Source organism: Physeter macrocephalus, chromosome 5, assembly GCF_002837175.3.
Source record: "Physeter macrocephalus isolate SW-GA chromosome 5, ASM283717v5, whole genome shotgun sequence".
Classification (NCBI taxonomy): Eukaryota; Metazoa; Chordata; class Mammalia; order Artiodactyla; family Physeteridae; genus Physeter; species Physeter macrocephalus.
Window position 1 is genome coordinate 87,409,176 of NC_041218.1, and position 18,726 is coordinate 87,427,901.

Sequence of the window (18,726 nt, forward strand, 5' to 3'; positions counted from 1 at the left end):
TCCGGACGCGCAGGCTCAGCGGCCACGGCTCACGGGCCCAGCCGCTCCGCGGCACGTGGGATCCTCCCGGACCGGGGCGCGAACCCGGTTCCCCTGCATCGGCAGGCGGACGCGCAACCACTGCGCCACCAGGGAAGCCCCTTGGATAACCTTTTTAGATGAATACCAAAGTGAGGTTGCCTGTGTCCCAAAGTCTAACAGGGTTTTAGAGAAAGAGCCCTTCAGGTTGTATTCACAACCCTCTGTCTCCCTTGATTACAGACATGAATCTGGCGGGGGGGGGGTGATGGGGCTCACCTATGACAGATTTGAATGGCAGACATCAAGCTATGCAAAATAATTCCTCCCCACCGACTCTGAGACCATTACTGGCTCAAGTTAGCTCTTCTCTCAGAAGGTCTTTTTTACCTTTATTCTTCGCACAAAGAGCCTCCTGGAGAACCTATTTCACCATTTCATCAGACTTTTCCAAATATAAATATTTAAATCCTAGTAGCAGGCACAGCTTAGGCCAGCCCTGGGTGTCCCACTACACATTTTCAGTCTCATTTAAATCTCGCAAAAGCCCCGTGCTGTACATATTCTTATCTCCCTTTTAGAGGTAAGGAAATTGAGTGGCGAAGGAACCTGCTATTAAACAGCTAAGCCATTAACATTAAACATTAAAACAGCTTGTTAGTGGCAGAATCAAGATTTGAGCCAAGGTCTGGCTGATATTCCAAAGACCAGACATTTTAGCACCACCCTGCTTCACCTCCCAAGCTTGTGCATTACTTATAAAGTGCCAGCTACCTGCTCCAATCACAGAGCTCAGCAGCAGTATTCCTCAGGCAGCGGCCATTACTACCCCTAAATTACAACTGCATTGCACCTACCTTGCGTTCCGTCTTCGTCACCGGTGTGTCCCCTGCTGCTCTGCACTGTGCGGATGCTGTGCAAAGAGCTTTTCAGACCTTCAGAGTTTTATGTGGGGAAATAATGTTTTCCTTTCTGAGTGCTGACTAACAGTCTCCTCCCCGTATCAATCAGTCTAACCCACACCCCAATCCCCGACCCGTCCTTAAGTTTGACCTCTGCTCTAACTGAAAAACCTCCGTTCAAGGAGACCAAATGTCTCCCAGAACTGAACTTACTCCGAAGCTGTTCAACTGAGCTAGGACTCTCATGTTTAAATATTTTTTACTGTGGTCATATTTTTGTGTGTTTTGTTCCCATCACACACTGGTTAGGTAAGCTTCCTATCATAACACTGTGCTTTGCGACCTCTGCTTCTTAGAAGCACTTGTGTGATTTATCCTGTAAGAGCATTTGGTCTCCATGCAGAAGGTGCGGTTGTCTCCATTTGGCTCCCCCTGGATTCGCCATCATAAGGACTCAATTACCATAGACGAGACATGCAAGTGACCTTTAGGTTATCATGTCATTCTTTCCTGCCAATATATGATTGTTCTCTTCAATACTGTCCAGAATATCAGTGATTCTAATTATAAGTGAATCAAGTGACAGGTCTTCGTTTACAATTTCCCATGAGGGGATAAGGTTAGTACTTTCGGACATTTTGGCTAATTCCTTCAAGTATTCAGCTTGAATCTAACCTTGTCTTTCATCCCACTGTTTCCTGAATGATGTTATTTTAAAGGAGATGTATTTTCAATTCATTGATATGTTTGGGGGGAGATTTTTGTTTTTATCTTTTTCTAAAAATGCTTATAGTTCTCATAATAAAGTTTCAGAGGGTAAGAGAAGCTTATCTTTACTCTGACAAGACAGAGATCTGTTTCATATGTGTTTTGGTACAAAGCTTTTCAGCGAGTCATCTCAAGGTGGGTTTTTAAAAATAACCCCTATTCTTTCTCTGTACTCACACTTTTAAATTACTGACTTAAGCAGTATCTGACATTAACTTATAGTTTTCACATGTAATAAAGAACCACAGAAGTTTAAGTCTGGGAAAAGGTAAGCAGCAGCTAACTTAGGGGCAATTTGTTGCAAACACTTTGACATAGGAAACCTGAAGCTCTTAGATTTTTTTTTTTTTTTTTTTTTTTTGTGGTACGCGGGCCTCTCACTGTTGTGGCCTCTCCCGTTGCGGAGCACAGGCTCCGGACGCGCAGGCTCAGCCGCCACGGCTCACGGGCCCAGCCGCTCCGCGGCATGTGGGATCTTCCCGGACCGGGTCACGAACCTGTGTCCCCTGCATCGGCAGGCAGACTCTCAACCACTGCGCCACCAGGGAAGCCCCACTCTTAGATTTTTAAGTGACTTATTCAAGCTCTAGTGAAGTAATGGCAGAGCCATGTTCAGATTCATAGATTTTTCTAAAGTATTGTATGAGGTGGGTGGTTTTCCTCCTTTTCCTTTTTCTAAATCAAACTATATCATTGGCCTCATTTATTTTTCCCAAGGCATCTGTGTTAGCACTGTAGTTAATGTAACGCTAGCTGCTATAATAAATATGTCTTAAAATCTCAGTAGCTTAACACAATAAAAATTTATTTCTTGCTCAAGCAACAGTCTAATGCTGGTGTTTCTGGTTAGGTAGCTCTCTTTCAAGCTACCTTAGGGCTGAGGCTCCTTCCATCCTGCATCTCCACCATCTTCAGCATATGGCTCTTCATCTGGAGTTGTCTGCGTTTGGCTGTCAGGGAAAAGAGAGTCACCACCGATTGCCTAGGAAGTTGTTAAGAATCAGGCCTGGAAATAGCATATATCACCCCCATCCACACTTCATTTCCAAAATATACTTTTCCTTTTCCTTTTCACCCAGGGTGCAATAGTCACCTTCTTTTATACTGCAGACTCATTTAACAGATCCCAAGTGGAGGCTTTCTGCTCCCTGAGGAGGAGAGGTATATCTATGCCTAATGTTTGTCCACCGCATGCTTCTGTTCTTCACTTTCCACTTGGTTGCTCTTAGAATCAATCCTTTCATGTCTTATGCCTGAAAACTAATTAAGCATGATCATGTGCTACATTTCTAATGTCAAGCCATTTTTAAAAATCTAATTTACTTTGCTGAACTGAGCAAGAAAGCTCTGCTTTTGCTACCTAATCTTGTAAATATGTGGAAGGAAATTCATCACTGCATTATTTAGTTTGTAATTTTTCTCTTGAAAAATAGTTAAGTGAAAAGTTAATAGTCTAAAGAGAACTGTTCTTAAAAAGTTGCTTTTGTCTCTAGTCTTCCTACTGCTGACGTATAGTCAAAGTTCTAACCATATACTACCTATGCATATCTTTACTCGACTGGTGTTATTACATTACTGGGAAGCATGAGTCTTGAAAGGGCAGGAAAGGATACTAACGACAGTGATGGGATGTGTGTGTGCGTGTGCATGTGTGTGTGTGTGTATAAAGGCCCTAACAGCACCAGGAAGAGACTCCCTTATAGATGGAGAGAGGCAGGACATTGTTTTTGCTTTCTCTGGTTGGAGAAGGCCAAGCATCTTGGAGGTAGTGGTTGTAGTCAATGTTCTTGTACATCTCCCACACTCAATCCCAGGCTTACAGCTCTGCCGCGGGGTCTCTGAGTAGATATGTCTCCTGGCTTTCACCAAGTATTAACTATTAACTAATTTTCAACTGGTATAACCTCATCTCTCTGTGTGTTTTCTTGAGCATTTTATTGAAAAGTAGAAGTTGAAATTATGCATAACTAGCCACACACCATCACAATTCAAAAAGACTATAATTAAGAACTAATTTTTTTTTGGCAATAAATCAGGAATCCTGTTGAAATTAACAGGGAACTGTCATCATCTGCGCTCATATTATCATTACCTTTAATGGGATGGGGAAAGAAGTGGGATGTTATTTTATCTACTCAATAGACAAGCCAGACTGAATTTTTTTATGATTTTGATTAAAAATAATTTCAAATCAAGAATGAACAGTATTACTAAAGTTTGTCCTCATCAAATGTTTGAAAGAAATAGATAAAACCCCGCCTCTTCTGTCTTTCTGATCTGAATGCAGTATATGTAGGCATCGGAATCTATTTAAGATTCCTACAGAGTATTTTGAGGGTCATTTGCTGAACTAGCTAAAGTTTTTTTTCTAACCAGGCTTGGCAGCTAAGGATGATCATAAGGATGTTGGGCCATTCCCAATACTGTATCTGGATTATGCTAAAATTTGATTTCCTGAAACCTGTCTGTGCCCAACTGGGATGAAGTGTCCTGGTTCTTATTATTAGGTCCTGACAATCTGGCTGGATTGCATTACAGTGTATTCACCAATAGGAAATAATTGTCAAATATCATTTGTAGGTTGTTCTGTGAGTAACATGTGACTGAACATGCAAATCATTACTTGGTTTTGAATAACCTATTCAAGCACAGTGATGGTAAGAGCCAGTAATCACTATCCCCCTTAATTTTCATTGAATCTATTTTCATCTCCTAACAACTTCAGGATCATACTGCTCTGGCCTGTGAGTGATTCTTTTTAAGAGGGCATGCCTGTTTCTGATCTCATCATATGTTGATTTTAAATTTTAAAGTTCAAAAGGAAAGATAATTTTTCTTATTCCGAAGCTTTTGAGAAGCATCTCATTGTAAACTATACACATACCTAATCACAAATACATTCACTTACAAAAAATATATTATTTGCAAATGTTTAACCCTAAATTATATTTTACACATTATCTTGTTGAGTATGTCTATGGTAATTGCATTAGTTCATTTACTCATTTGTAAGATTAATCATATGCCAGATGTACAATATTAGATGTATTGGAGATTAGTAGATAAGTAGTTGGTTCCTACATTCAAGTACCTTACAATTTAGTTGGAAACAGACATGTAGACATTTAAAATATTCATCCATCAGGTCATTCATTCATACATCCAATATGTATTAAGCACCATTTTTGTGTCATTTTGTCAGCTATGGGGAATAAAACTGTGAATAAGATCAGCATTGTTGCAGTCTTCAAGGAGGTTGAATGTTATCAATACTAGACTTGGGGAAGGTTTCAGAAAGGAGTTAGCCATAGAGGTGGGACTTGATGTGTGAGCAGAAGCCTGCCTATGAGGCTGCAGGTGAGGATGTTCCAGGCAGTGGGACTTGAAGTGAAGACAAAAAGTTATTTGGAAAAGCCTCTAGAAAAACAAATATGTACATATCCAACCTAAGAGATGAGGCCATTGGATCAGGAAACGAAAAGTTTCTTTGGATGCTTGGGGGCATCCTTGTTTTGTTCTTGCATTTAGTCAGCCCAGGATAATGCCCTGCCCCGCAGTGAGATCCAGGAACAGTGGTTAATGAGCTAATTAACATTTCAAATGGAGGAATAAAAGGTGTTAACACCCTCACTACTACAGTTCCTGAAACAGAGTGTGACAATGCCTACAATTTAGAATCTCCAGAGGAGTCCTCATAAGTCCTCTCTCTCCTTTCGCCTTTATGTCTTCCCCTCCCTACTTCACTGTGTATAAATCCTCCACCTTTTATTCTCTCTTCTCGATCCCTCCTCTTTGTCTCTTTTTCATTTACTCTCATTTTTATTTTTCTATTTTAAAATTTATTTTTTTCTCTTCCCACATCCAAGTTCCCCATCCAATGAACTAATATGTTTAATATATTAAGGCATTTATGTTGATTTCCATTTGCTGTATGTATTATATGTGTGTGTGTGTATATATATATATATATAGTTTTTATTACGTGAAATAGTTTCATCCTCGTAGTTCTCTCTTTCAAAACCAGTAAACTTTTTTTAAAAAAACCTTTTTCTTCTGTAAGGTCTTTCTTATGTTCTCAGGCTCCTTTTTCTTGGCATTTGTGGATTTTTAGTTTTTCATTCTTGTCTTAAATACAACCAGAAATAAAGATTAGTAATCTTTAACAGTGTATTATGACTATTCTAGGAAATTTACCTACCATCTGCCAAATTTTTCCTACTTAAAATGAAAACCAATATAATATACAAATATAGAGAATAAAATTGAATGTACTTTTCTTTGGTCCTTTATGTACAACGATAACTGTTTCCACCATACTAATGAACCCCAAAATATGAATAAGAATCTCCTAAAAAATTGTGGTTTTAAAATTTTTTGAGATAATATCTATTTTCTTTTTTAAATTAAATCTAATTCTTCTTCCAATTAAGGAAATAGTGCATGATCAGTGTAGATAATTTGTAAAATATAATGAAGAAAATTAAAACACTCATAAAATTGACAGTTTTTCTCCCTTATCAAAATGTAATTCAATCTTTGTGATATTGCCTACTTCTAATCCATAATAATAATAATATATTGCTGCTTCATATTAATCTTTTTTTTTTTTTTTTTTTGCATTACGTGGGCCTCTCACTGTTGTGGCCTCCCCCGTTGCGGAGCACAGTCTCCGGATGCACAGGCTCAGCGGCCATGGCTCACGGGCCCAGCCGCTCCGCAGCATGTGGGATCCTCCTGGACCGGGGCACGAACCCGTGTCCCCTGCATCGGCAGGTGGACTCTCAACCACTGCGCCACCAGGGAAGCCCCATATTAATTTTATATTCACCTAAGGCCACATACCTTATTTGTTGTTGTTTTTATATTTTGATTAGAAAATGACTGCATATTTCCAGCTTTCTCATGTTTTAGAATGCTTTTTATCACATCAGTTATTTTGAATTTTAATTGTTTTTCACATCAGTAGTAGTAGCACCAATTTAAGTTTTATCTGCATATTTCTTTTATTTGTCCAATTTAATGAAATGAAACAATACAATTACATGAATGATATCTTATTTATTTAGAATCTATTATGTGAAGGCACAGTGTTAAATATAAAAAAAGATAGAGTCAATATAAAAACCACATTTAATAGTAATCTCCTCAAGGGAAAAAGAAGATTGTACATGTCACAGCAGTATCCCAAATAAAGATCACAGAACAGTAGAGACCAATGTGTCCCAAAAGCCAGTTCTTGACTCTTAAAGAAGTTTCCCCAAAAAATGCATTATAGAGTTTTTTATTGTTATTGTTGTTTGTTTGTTTTTTCCCCTATTGAATTTAAAGAATTGTCTTTATTCTGTTGTGGTGGTAGCTTTTATGTAAACTTATTTAAGAAGAGATTTAGATTTACAGAAAAGTTACAAAAATATTACAGAAAATTCCTGTGTACCCACATCCAATTTTCAGTTTTGATCTGACATTAGTGTAGTACATTTGTTATAACTAAGAACATATTTTGATACATTGTTATTAACTAAAGTCCATACTTTATTCAGATTACCTTAGTTTTTACCTCATGCCGTTTTTTCTCTTCCAGAACTCTATCCTGTATATCACTTTACATTTAGTCATCATGTCTCCTTGAGCTATGATACTTTCTTAGACTTTCCTTATTTTTGTTGACTTTGATAGTTTTGAGAAGTACTGGTCAGATATTTCGTAGAATGTCTCTCAATTTAAATGTATCTGATGTTTTTCTCATGGTAGACTGTGGTTGTTGGTTTGGGAGGAGACCATAGAGATAAAGTGCCATTTTCAACACGTCAACTCAAGGGTGAGTTGTGACCTGTGACTTATCACTGTTGATATTATGCTTGATCACCAGACTGAGTGGTGTTTTGGGGGTTTCTCTGCCTTAAGGTAATTCCCCCCACCCCACACCCTTTCCATACTGTAGTCTATGGAAGAAAGTCACGATGTGCAGCCCACACTCACAGGGTGGAGAGTTATGCAACACCTCCTTGAAGGAGGAGAATCTACATAAATTACATGAATTCTTCTGTTCAGGAGACTTTTCTCTTCTCTCCTATTTATTTATTCAAACATTTATATCAGTATGGACTCATTGATATTTATTTTATAGTTTGGGCTATAACTGACTATTTAGTTATTTCTTTATTCCTCAAATTGTTCCAGTTATTAGCTCTTCTAAAATGAAATAATAGTGATAGTTGATTATAGTTATGTGTTTTTTAAAAATTTGTTTGTTTAATATCCTTATTGGGCCAAAAGTTTTGGCAAAGCTGTGTTGTTACTTCAACTGGGGGAAGAGAGGCCCAGTAGGGAAGCATTTTTCATTTGATGAAGTTAAAAACACTAGAAACTACAGGTGTAGATAGCAAATATTTATAGAAAGATGGTGAGATAATTTCTGGCTGACACATCAGGGAAATGACATTATAGAGAAAGTGTGATTTAAGCATGGTGTTGAACATTTTTAAAGATATGAATTAATGCATTTACTAAAGTTGATTATTTGAATAGATAACTCTTCTCTGCATACAAAACGGTTATTTACCCTCATCACCTTACCAGTGCCTAACGTTATATTTGGAATTGAATGCCTCCCTATAATCAACATGTCTTATAACATTTCATTATAGATCACATTTATCATTTTTGCTTATGAGAACTATAATTCTATTTTAGAAGGAATTCAAATTGGACCAGAATGATTTCTACTTCACAAAACTGTACTGATTGTCGGTTGCTTGATGATGTATCTAGTACTTACCCAGTGTCAAGATGTGATTATATATTAAACAAATCAATTATTACATTATGTAGCTCTTAATCAATTACAACTCCATCCTTACCACTGGCAATTTCACCTGTTTAGAAAATAAAAGGCTTGCAGTTAATTTGACATAGTGAACAAGTGTGTTTAATCTCTGCTTACTCCCTAAACATTACTAAGATGACAATACAAGTGGGAAAATACATAAACCATTTCTTAAGAAACTACAGGAAGATTGATCCTCCAAAACAAAAGTTTAAACCAAAAAAAGTAGAACCAGGAGTTCCAGGGAATGGGAGTTTTAATGAAGGAATGCGTCTAGAAAAATGCCCTGATGATGGTAAAGGGAGGTTTCAGCTGTGTAGCAGAGCAAGGGAACAAATATTCAGATCAGAGAAAAGAGAATGGGGTGAGGGGGCCTCTATAAACGCAGTTCTATGTGAAGAAGGGAACTGCTGAATTATCTGATGAGTTTGAGTGTGGGAAATAATCAGAAGTTATTGTTAAAGAATTTGGGAAGAATAAGAAATTAGTAATTAAAAATAACAATAACAACATCAAACAGAAAAGGAAAACAAAACTTGAGTAAGAATGGAAATATCATATAATTAAACTGTTTTCCTCAGCAGTGAACTATAGTTATATGCTCATAATATAAAACACAGAATATTGATTTAATAAGAAATTTGAAACAATACCAAGGAATCATGTAAGAGAGATGAAGACTCTTCTGTCGTAATATGATGTCAATAAATAGTATCTAAAATGGATAAATCAAGAGTAATATGAGAAATGGAAATAAATAGCAAAGTAAATAGCAAGAACAAAATCAGAGTAGATAATGATTGCCTCCAGGGAGAGGAATTAGGGGGTAGGTGAGGGAACTGCTGTCACCTTTATAACCTTGTAGGACAATTTGACTGTTAAATTATGTGAATATATTGCTTTCAGAAAAAAAATTAATTTTAAATATATATACGGATAAGTTAATGCTGTGATTTCCCTGAAATATCTATTGTTTCAGCTGCCTATTGCTGTGAATATAATCACTGTGAAACCCAGTGGCTTAAAACAGCATTGATTTTTTTTTTTTTAATTTCCCATGAGTCTGTGGGTTAGCTGGGCTCAGTTGGACAGTTCTTCTGCTTAGTATTATTTGGCTGGAGGCACGCGTGTGATCGCATCCAGCAGGGGAGATTATTGGCTGGGGAGCCTCACTTCTCTTCCTTGTGGTTTCACTCTGCAGATTAGGGAATGTCTTCTTAGAGTCTAGCAGGATACTTTAACTTCCTTTGGCATAATGGCTAAGTTCTAAGAGGGAGCACTCCAAGAAGACATGTCCCAGTGTGCGAGCACTTATCAAGCCTCTGCTTGCAGCATGCTTGCCAATGTCTTATTGGTCAATGTAAGTCATATGACCAAACCAAAGTCGCTGTGGAAAAGTTCTAGACAAGGATATGAATACTGGGAGGCATGGTTTATTTGGGGCTACCACTATAAAAGTCCATAGCACACCGATGGACTTTTGCATCCATCTAATATGCTTTATCTACTTTACCAAGGATTAAAGTTAGACTTATCTAATGAAACTGTTAAACCACTTCCTGTCTTTGATTTTTTGTGAATATTCTTTAGAGTTAGAATAATTTAAAGGATAACACTTACCTTGATTCCCTTCATAATCAATTATACAGCATCAAACGAGTCATAAGCTCTGAAGAGCTTAGTAAGAGACAACATGAAAGCCACCAAAAATCTTTGCTGAACCACTAATGACCCACAAGCAGCATTCTCCCCATTGATCATTTGTTATTACCTCTTGTTTCGTGTTAGGAGCATATCTCTCATTTTCTTTTAATCTGTTGTGTTGGAAACCATTTGTTACAACACTTCTGCCTTTGTAATTTGCAATCTATATGTACTTCCAAAAATTTTGAAGAATGGTGGACTAATAGTGATAATAACTAATATATATGAGGCATTAATCACATGCCGGGACTTTGCCAGATAAGAAACTGAGTGTTAGAATTCTCTGGAAACGTTCCAGGTCTACAAAATAAAAATTGTATGGAAAAAAAAAATTCTATTATTCCAAAAACTTCCAAGCCTTGTTTTTGCTACCAGATGTTTGAGGAGAAAAACTAATTCGTTAGACAAAGCTCATTAGAAAATTCAGTATCAAAAATTATATTTCTTGCTTTTCCACATGTATTTCTTCCTCCATTTTTTCTTTTTATTCTTTATTTTCTTCCTGTTCCTGATTCCTGTTATATTTCCATGATCAGATAAAACACCTTAGAATCATTTTATTTTCCATAAAATCTCTTGAATGTCAGTTGTCATATTGAACTGCCCTTGTCAGATGCAATTATAACTATCCACCCAACATGACTATTAAAAATGACTGAAAGCACTTTGCAAGTATAAGATGTTCTATAAACACTTTTTCCCAGTAGTCTACAACCCATTTAAATGGTATTTGATCTGGCATAAATTGCTATTTCAAGCGTCTTTGAGCCATCATAAATTTGGATGCCTTCCTTGCTTTCTGAGTTTCAAATTCCCCAAATGTTCTTTATTGAAATCCAATATTCATTCCAAAGTATAGTGCACTGAATTCAAGTTAACTGAGAACAGGAGCCAGAAAGCACCATTCCCTCAGTCATTCTTATATTAATGATAAGAATTAGATCCAGGAGATCACATTTGATTAGATTATTTTCTCTCTCAATTGTGATACTACTTCTGCAGGAAACTTAGGAGGCTTCTTTATCTGTAGTTTACACACTGGAAGTGAGGGTGATATTAATTCCAGTATACCGAAGGATAACAAGTTTGTTTCAACTAATCAACATGACTGAGCACATTTTACTTCAAGAAGATAACAGTGATTGTAAGATTAGCCTATAAATAGACATGTGATAAAAATCTGAGCCATTTTATTTGCCAAGCTAAAATGTGTGCTATCTTATGTAACCTAATTTTCCTTCAGCCCCATAATCCTTCATTAAAAAACGTTCAATATTGAATTGCTGCAACTAGACTTGTAATGTCAGAAACTAGCAACTATCCCAGGCATTGAATTTGTGAATGGATTTAGTGTACAGAACAATGGAAAAGGGAACTCAAAGGTGTATTAAATGAAAACAAAGAAGTACAAGATATATAAATAATCTGGAACAAAACATTTCATTGCATTTGGTGTGTTGCTAGTGCTTGAGTCAGAGCAGTCTTCAAGGGCCTATGGGTGTTTCTGGTAATCACTGAGCAAGTACTCTTGCCAGTAGTTCTCACAGTCTATTCTGTGGAACCATAGCCCTACAAGACACTCTGGGGAAAAAGGTTTTCTATCACATATAAAGTCCCTATCCCAGTGCTTCACGCTATAGTTCACCCCTGTAACAGTCAGTGCACATGAGATATTAGCAAATCTGAGAATATTTGCCTTAAAAGACTTCTGTTTCATATGGTTAATCCTGTTTCCCTACTCTATTTGGATATGAAAGTTCTTTTCTTTCTTTTCTTTTCCCCTCTACATTCCATTTATTATCTTCAGAATTAATGTTTCCTGGCTATACTTTAGGAACCTGGTCTATATAGATGATTTTAAATTTCAAAGCCAGAAAAAGTTATTAATGTTTCAAGAATATTCACAAGATCTAATGACTTAGAGGTAGCAAAGTCCAGATTTTAATGAATTAGGTGAGAATTAATTACAAAGCAAATTGTACAAATGCTTTGAGAAATTGTTTGGCGATATCTCTTAAAGCCGAACATATGTCTGCACCCTGACCCAGCTATTCCTTTCTTTATTACTGTTGGAAAAGACACAGGTGTGTTCGAAGAACAAGATTGAGTATAGCAGCTCAATTCTTAACAGTCTCAAACTGGAAATAAACCAAATATCCATTCACAAAAGAATGAAAAACTAATTGTGAAATAGCCATGCAATAGATCACTGTGTAGCAATGAGAGCGGTTAAAGTATTACTACCCACAAATACATAGAAGAATCTCAAAAACAAGCTGTTGAGTAAAAAAAAAAAAGGCCAGACAAAAAGAATATATACTGTATAACTTCATTTAGATAAAGTTTAAGATAAAAAAGGATAAGATTAATCAATGGTGGTAGAAATCAGAGTAGTGTTTACTTCGAGCAAGATGTAGTGACTGGGAAGGGTCAAGAGGAGACTTCTGGGATTCTGAGAAAATTCTGTCTTCATTTGGGTGTTTGCCTTGTGAAAATTCATCAAACTGTACATTTAATGATTGTGTAGTTCTTCTGCTAGTTCACAAATTATGAATTCCTTTAAAACAAATTAAAATTATAAACTTTTTAATATTGCTGTTGGAATGATTTAATGTTTAAAATTTTTTTTCTCTCCTTTTTGCCCAGAAAATTCTTGTCTGTTTTTATAATTTACTTATTTTATTTACTTATTTTTGGCTGTGTTGGGTCTTCGCTGCTGCATGCGGGCTTTCTCTAGTTGCGGTGAGTAGGGGCTACTCTTCACTGTGGTGTGCAGGCTTCTCATTGCGGTGGCTTCTCTTGTTGCAGAGCACAGGCTCTAGGCACGCGGGCTTCAGTAGCTGTGGCACATAGGCTCAGCAGTTGTGGCTAGCAGGCTCTAGAGCATAGGCTCAGTAGTTGGGGTGCACGGGCTTAGTTGCTCTGTGACACACGGGATCCTCCCAGACCAGGGCTCGAACCTGTGTCCCCCCACATTGGCAGGTGGATTCCCAATCACTGCACCACCAGGGAAGCCCAGAAAATTCGTATTTACATGCAAGTGATATTGGACATGACTTAAAATATAAATCTACCCTCAAAAGTCTGATTTTCCATATGCCTAGGTATTTAACATGAACTTTAGAGCTAACAATGGCTTACCATTACTGTGTGTTTGGGTGTGTGTGCCTGCATGCATGTGTGTACAAAGCAAGTGCAAGTAAAACATGAGAACATGTGATAGTAAGTATTATTTATTCATTCATTTGACCATTTAGTTAATGTGCTAGGTACTAGGAATATACATGTGAACAGAACAGAATATATCCCAGATCTCATGGGCTTGCATTTTAGGGATATGAGACAAATGAAACACCATATAAATAAATAAATGGGTAAATAAACAAACAAAAACAGTAAAACGGTAGTAGGGATATGTGCTATTAAGAAAATGAAGCAGATCAAGGGAATAGTGACTCTGCGTGTGTGTGTGTGTGTGTGTGTGTGTGTGTGTGTGTGCGTGTGTGTGTTAGAGGGTCACTTACTATGGTCAAGGTGCATGGTAAGGGAAGACCTCTCTGATAAGGAGATATCTGAGCAGAGTCCTGAATACAGCTAGGGACTGACTAGACAGATATCTGGAGGAAGCTAGACTCAGTCAAGGAAAACAATCGGTAGAAAGGCCTGAGGACGGAGCGTATGCTGAATGTTCCAGGAATAACACGCAAAACAGTGTGCCTGGGACAAGAAGAGCAAAGGGGAAAGGGGGCAAGGACTTGGGCCGTCACTCAGGGTAAGGTGGAAAGACTTATGGGGGTTTTGAGCAGAGGAGTGACATAATCTGACTTACATTTTACACGGATCACCCTTGCTTCTGGTGGAGACAAGGATGAAAGCAGGGAGACTGTGAGAAAACAGCTGTTTGGTAACGTGGCTCAGGAGGGTGGTTGTGGAATAGAGGAGAAGTGGTCATATTCAGGATATATTTCACAGGTATAATGACAGAATTGGTAATATATTGGATGTGAGATCTGTGAGAAAGGAAACAAAATCAAAGATGACTCCAGTATTTTTGGCTCAGTCAACTCACAGATTAGAGTTACTACTTAGTGAGGGGGAAAACCATAGGACGTGTGGATTGTAAACGTGAATGGAGAATCAAGCGTTCAGTGTGGGGTATGCAAAGCTTGAAATGCCTATAAGACATCCATGTTCAGATGTGCACCTGGCAGCTGGATATATGAATCTGGACTTCAGAGGAAAAATTGGAGCTAGGATATACATTTGAAAGTTGTTAGATTCTAAAGGACATTTAATATAGGAAATGAGTGTGTAGATAAAGAAATGAAGGCAGTGAGAGACCCAATCTTTGGGAATCTTAAACATTTAGAGTTTGGGGAGATAAGAAAGAACTAGAAACAGAGATTGAAAAGCAGTAATGAGTGAAGTAGGAAGAGAATCAGGAGTGTGTGAGTTTGTAAAGTTAACTGAAAAAGGTGTTTCAGTAAGAGATTTATTGATGATCTCAAATGTTGCTTAAAGTCCAGATAAGAAGAAGACTGGGAAGGGACCATTGGGTTTATAATGTAGATATTTTGGTAACCAGGACAAGAGCAATTTTATTGTAGTGGTATGGACCAAAGCCTGATTGGAATGGGTTTCAGAAATGATCTGAAGAGAAAGATTGAGTATGGAGTACTCTTAAAGGGTTTTATTCTAAGGGAAGCAGAGGTTGGGTGATTGCTAGATAGAGATGTGGGGTGAAAGTAGGATTCTTTTTTTAATGACTGCAGGTATTCTAAAATCTATATATATGGTTGAAATGATCCAGTAAACGGGGGAAACTGGTGATGTAGGGGAAATAGAAGCAATCGCAGAAGTGATGTTCTTGAGGAGGTTAAAGGGAGAGGGAAGCTGGTGTCAGAAATATCTACAGAATATTTACCGTTATAAATATAGGTACTACCTAATTAAAGGACTCATTTTTTTTTTTTTGCAATCTCCTTTCCTTTAAAAGTAAGTATCTGATTGGATAGCCGATGTATAAGTTAACATTTAAATCAGAAGTTTCTGTGAGAGAAAAATCTTAAACCATTCATTTGGTATGCATTGTGGTTGGCTGTAGGTATATTGATGGGCTGTTTGTTATTATTGAGGTTTTCAAGGCATTCAGAAAACTGGCTACATCTCTTTTTGTTTAGTACTCACTTATTACCTGGAGTAAAGCAATCCCATTGGCATTCTGATTCAAGAGGCTGTTCCATATTTCTTTCTTCTGAAATGGTCAATAAAAAGAAAAGTAGGAGAAAAAATAAAGAGAAAAGCTTGAAAGTTACAGTTGCCTATCAATTATGAATTTACTTTTTCAAAGGAGTTAATTATCTAGAAATGCTAGAGTAAAGGGGCTATAGTAGAGAATCCTCTTTGTTTCTGTAAACTACATATTTTCTCATATTTAATATTAATTTTATTTCAGTAATATTATAAACTGTATGTTTAGTTGTTAAGTCAAACTTTTAAAGCTCATTTTGTAAAACAGAGAAATGAGAGAGTTGGTTACTTTCCACATCTAACATAAGAAATCTGGACAGAAGTAGAATAAAATCTCAGCCTTGTAGTTTATTTATTAGGCTTTATTTTTAAGATTCTTTAGCTTGATTGCATACATTTTTTTAGGTCTTGATGCTATGAATAATAGTTTTATATATTATTGATTAGCAATGAGAAAAACTACTATTTTAAAATTAGCTGTGTCACTTAAATTTTTTTAAATGATGATAATGATGTAAAAGGGTATGCTACCTGATGGAACGTTTCAATAGTGTTAGGACATTTAAAATGTCCACGGTGTTACATATTGGATGGATTCTACTATATATAACTTGCTCATTCGGGAGTCTCCTTTCTGCTGACCTCTGGATGTAACTGTAGGACAAATCATTTGAATTTTGGCCATCCTCCTCCTTTTTTCTTCTATGGCTGTTGATAACAGCACTATCCTTCCAGTTATCCTGGCTGGAAAACTTTATTAGCCCTCTCTCAGCAGTGAAATTTGGCCATAATGATTAGTTACCCTAATAAAGGTTAAGATTAATCTTGTCGGTATATTTTTCACAAATTTATTCCTTCTCACCATTCCTATGGCCATTCTCACCCTCGTGCCTTTTCTTACACTCTCCAAAAAATAGTCAGAATTTTCAGATTGTGAAGGCCTCCAGGATCTGTCCTCTGCCTGATGCTTCAGCCTTTTCTCACTCTATTCCTTAATCACCTTGTATGCCCAAGAAAATTGGTCTTAACTCCATACCATTTCCTAAACATGCTCTCAGCTTTCCTACCTCCATGCCTTTGCTCACACTGTTCTGTGAGCCACAGGTTGGAGATAAAGGGACAGTTTCCTACTGGTGTCATCTAGGGAGCCATTCCCACATCTCTGACTTTCTAAACTTCCCTGGCCTTTGAAGGACCATCCCAAATGTCAGCTCATTTTCAGCCTCATGACTCTTCTTGGAATCACCATCTTTGCAGTGTCTCCGTAATACCCAGCTCAGGCATTATCCTCATTTTAAAGATGACTAAACCGAGGCTCAGGGGGGCTTAATGATCTGTCTGCACCACAGAGCTAATATGTGGCAGCCTGGGATGCCAAAACCATGCTGTTTTAAGGTCCTCAGCTGCTTTCTAAATGTTCTTTGACTGAATGAAGAAGTAAACGAATTTGTCATTTTCCATTTTTCTTAATTTAAAATTGGGAAGTACTAAATGGTGCTTCTCTGTGACTAAGAAGTCTTGCGGGACTAGAACAAAGTAGATTATTACTGACATGAGCTGAAAAATGAGAAAATGTGAGAAATTTCTGAAGGAAAACCAGCAGTAAGGATGTGTTGTCTACGACAAGAAAATGAAAAACAAATGTTTTAATCTTTTACTTATATGTTTTAATGAAGCAGTGTGTGAAAATAAATATCTGAAGTAACCTGGAAGAACAGTTATTAAGTGCTTCATATGGGGCAGACATTTTTTGGATATTTTATATATATTAATTTTTAATTTAGCCATTATGTCAGTTCTGCAAGTTAAGTATCGCCATAACCACTTTATGATTGAAGGAAAGGGGGCCAAAGGGATGAAGTAACTTGCTCTGGGTTAAGCATTAGTGCTTTCATTGGAATTCAGAGATAAATGACAGCAGCATGTACTTTCACTGACTTAGCTGAATAAAGATTGCGTAGACAAAGGATAACATATTTTGAGGTCACTTTTTAATCACTCTTATATAAGTGGAGAGAGCTAAAGCTTTTAATGACACTAGGACCATGGCTCCTAGTTCCTTATATTAAAAAACCCATATAAAAGAAGAAATAATCTACTTCCAAAGAACTTCAAAAATTATCCAAATTCCTTTGCTAAACTGAAACTGTATCAGAATTAAAACTGATAAATAAGTGGATCATTGGGCAGAATTAAGATCTCTGTCATCACTACAGAAATGTCCAACTTTTCAGTTGTAATGATATTTGATCTGAAGCAGAATATTCTCCGTATGTTTGAATATGTGTGAAATGTAGGATGTTAACTTGCACGGTTAATCTAAGTCCACAGATTAAATAAAATTAACTCCTGTAATATTGAAACACTGGGCAGAATAAAAGCAGAGCTAGTCTGCATGAGCCTGGTGTCTCCTTCAAAGAGTATCTCGTCAGATCACCAGGCAAGTGAGCCGTCTTGTTCAGTCGTTATCCAGCCCAACTAGTCTTGCTTATGGCACAGTGTATTTGGTGGTGATCCTTTAGACGCCATGTATCTCCCATGTCTGCAAAATTTCAAAAGTTATAGGTTCCTTTTGTGTGTGTGTGTGTGTGTGTGTGTGGTATGCGGGCCTCCCTCTGTTGTGGCCTCTCCCGTCGCGGAGCATCAGGCTCCGGACGCGCAGGCTCAGCGGCCATGGCTCACGGGCCCAGCCGCTCCGCGGCACGTGGGATCCTCCCGGACCGGGGCGCGAACCCGGTTCCCCTGCATCGGCAGGCGGACGCGCAACCGCTGCGCCACCAGGGAAGCCCCATAGGTTCCTTTTTATTAAACAAATTAATCATGTTCTGCTGATACAAGTGTTACCAAGTTTTGTTTTTTTTTTTTTTCCAACCTGCCTGCATGTGGAGGAGTGATGTGGTGGGAAGGACGCGTTTAGGGCCCCCAGGCTCCTGGCTCCACCTTCCACCCCTGCACATCCCTAGCTGTGGGGCATTAAACATCTCTAACGCTTGGAGACCTCATTTCTCCATCGACCAAATGGTGGTTTCAGATTGTATTTCATAGTGTTCTAGGAACCTCACCGGGACCTCACAGGCCAAAGGGGCTATGAGGAGTTGCCAAGAAGGCAATGACCAGCACCAGAGGAGTTCACTCCCCTTCTATCTGGTCTCCTATGTTAGGTAGGAGTTCACTCCCCTTCTATCTGGTCTCATATGTTAGGTTTTAATATTTTGTGTTCTGCTAAAAAATATATATATATTATATTATATATGTATA

The 18,726-nt window shown here is 37.6% G+C and overlaps 1 protein-coding gene across 1 annotated transcript in view; it reads left to right on the forward strand.

Moving 5' to 3' along the window:
- MAGI2 (membrane associated guanylate kinase, WW and PDZ domain containing 2) overlaps positions 1 to 18,726 on the forward strand; it is a 1,419,801-nt gene that overhangs the window by 830,039 nt on the left and 571,036 nt on the right. The gene's annotated exons all lie outside the window — the stretch shown is intronic.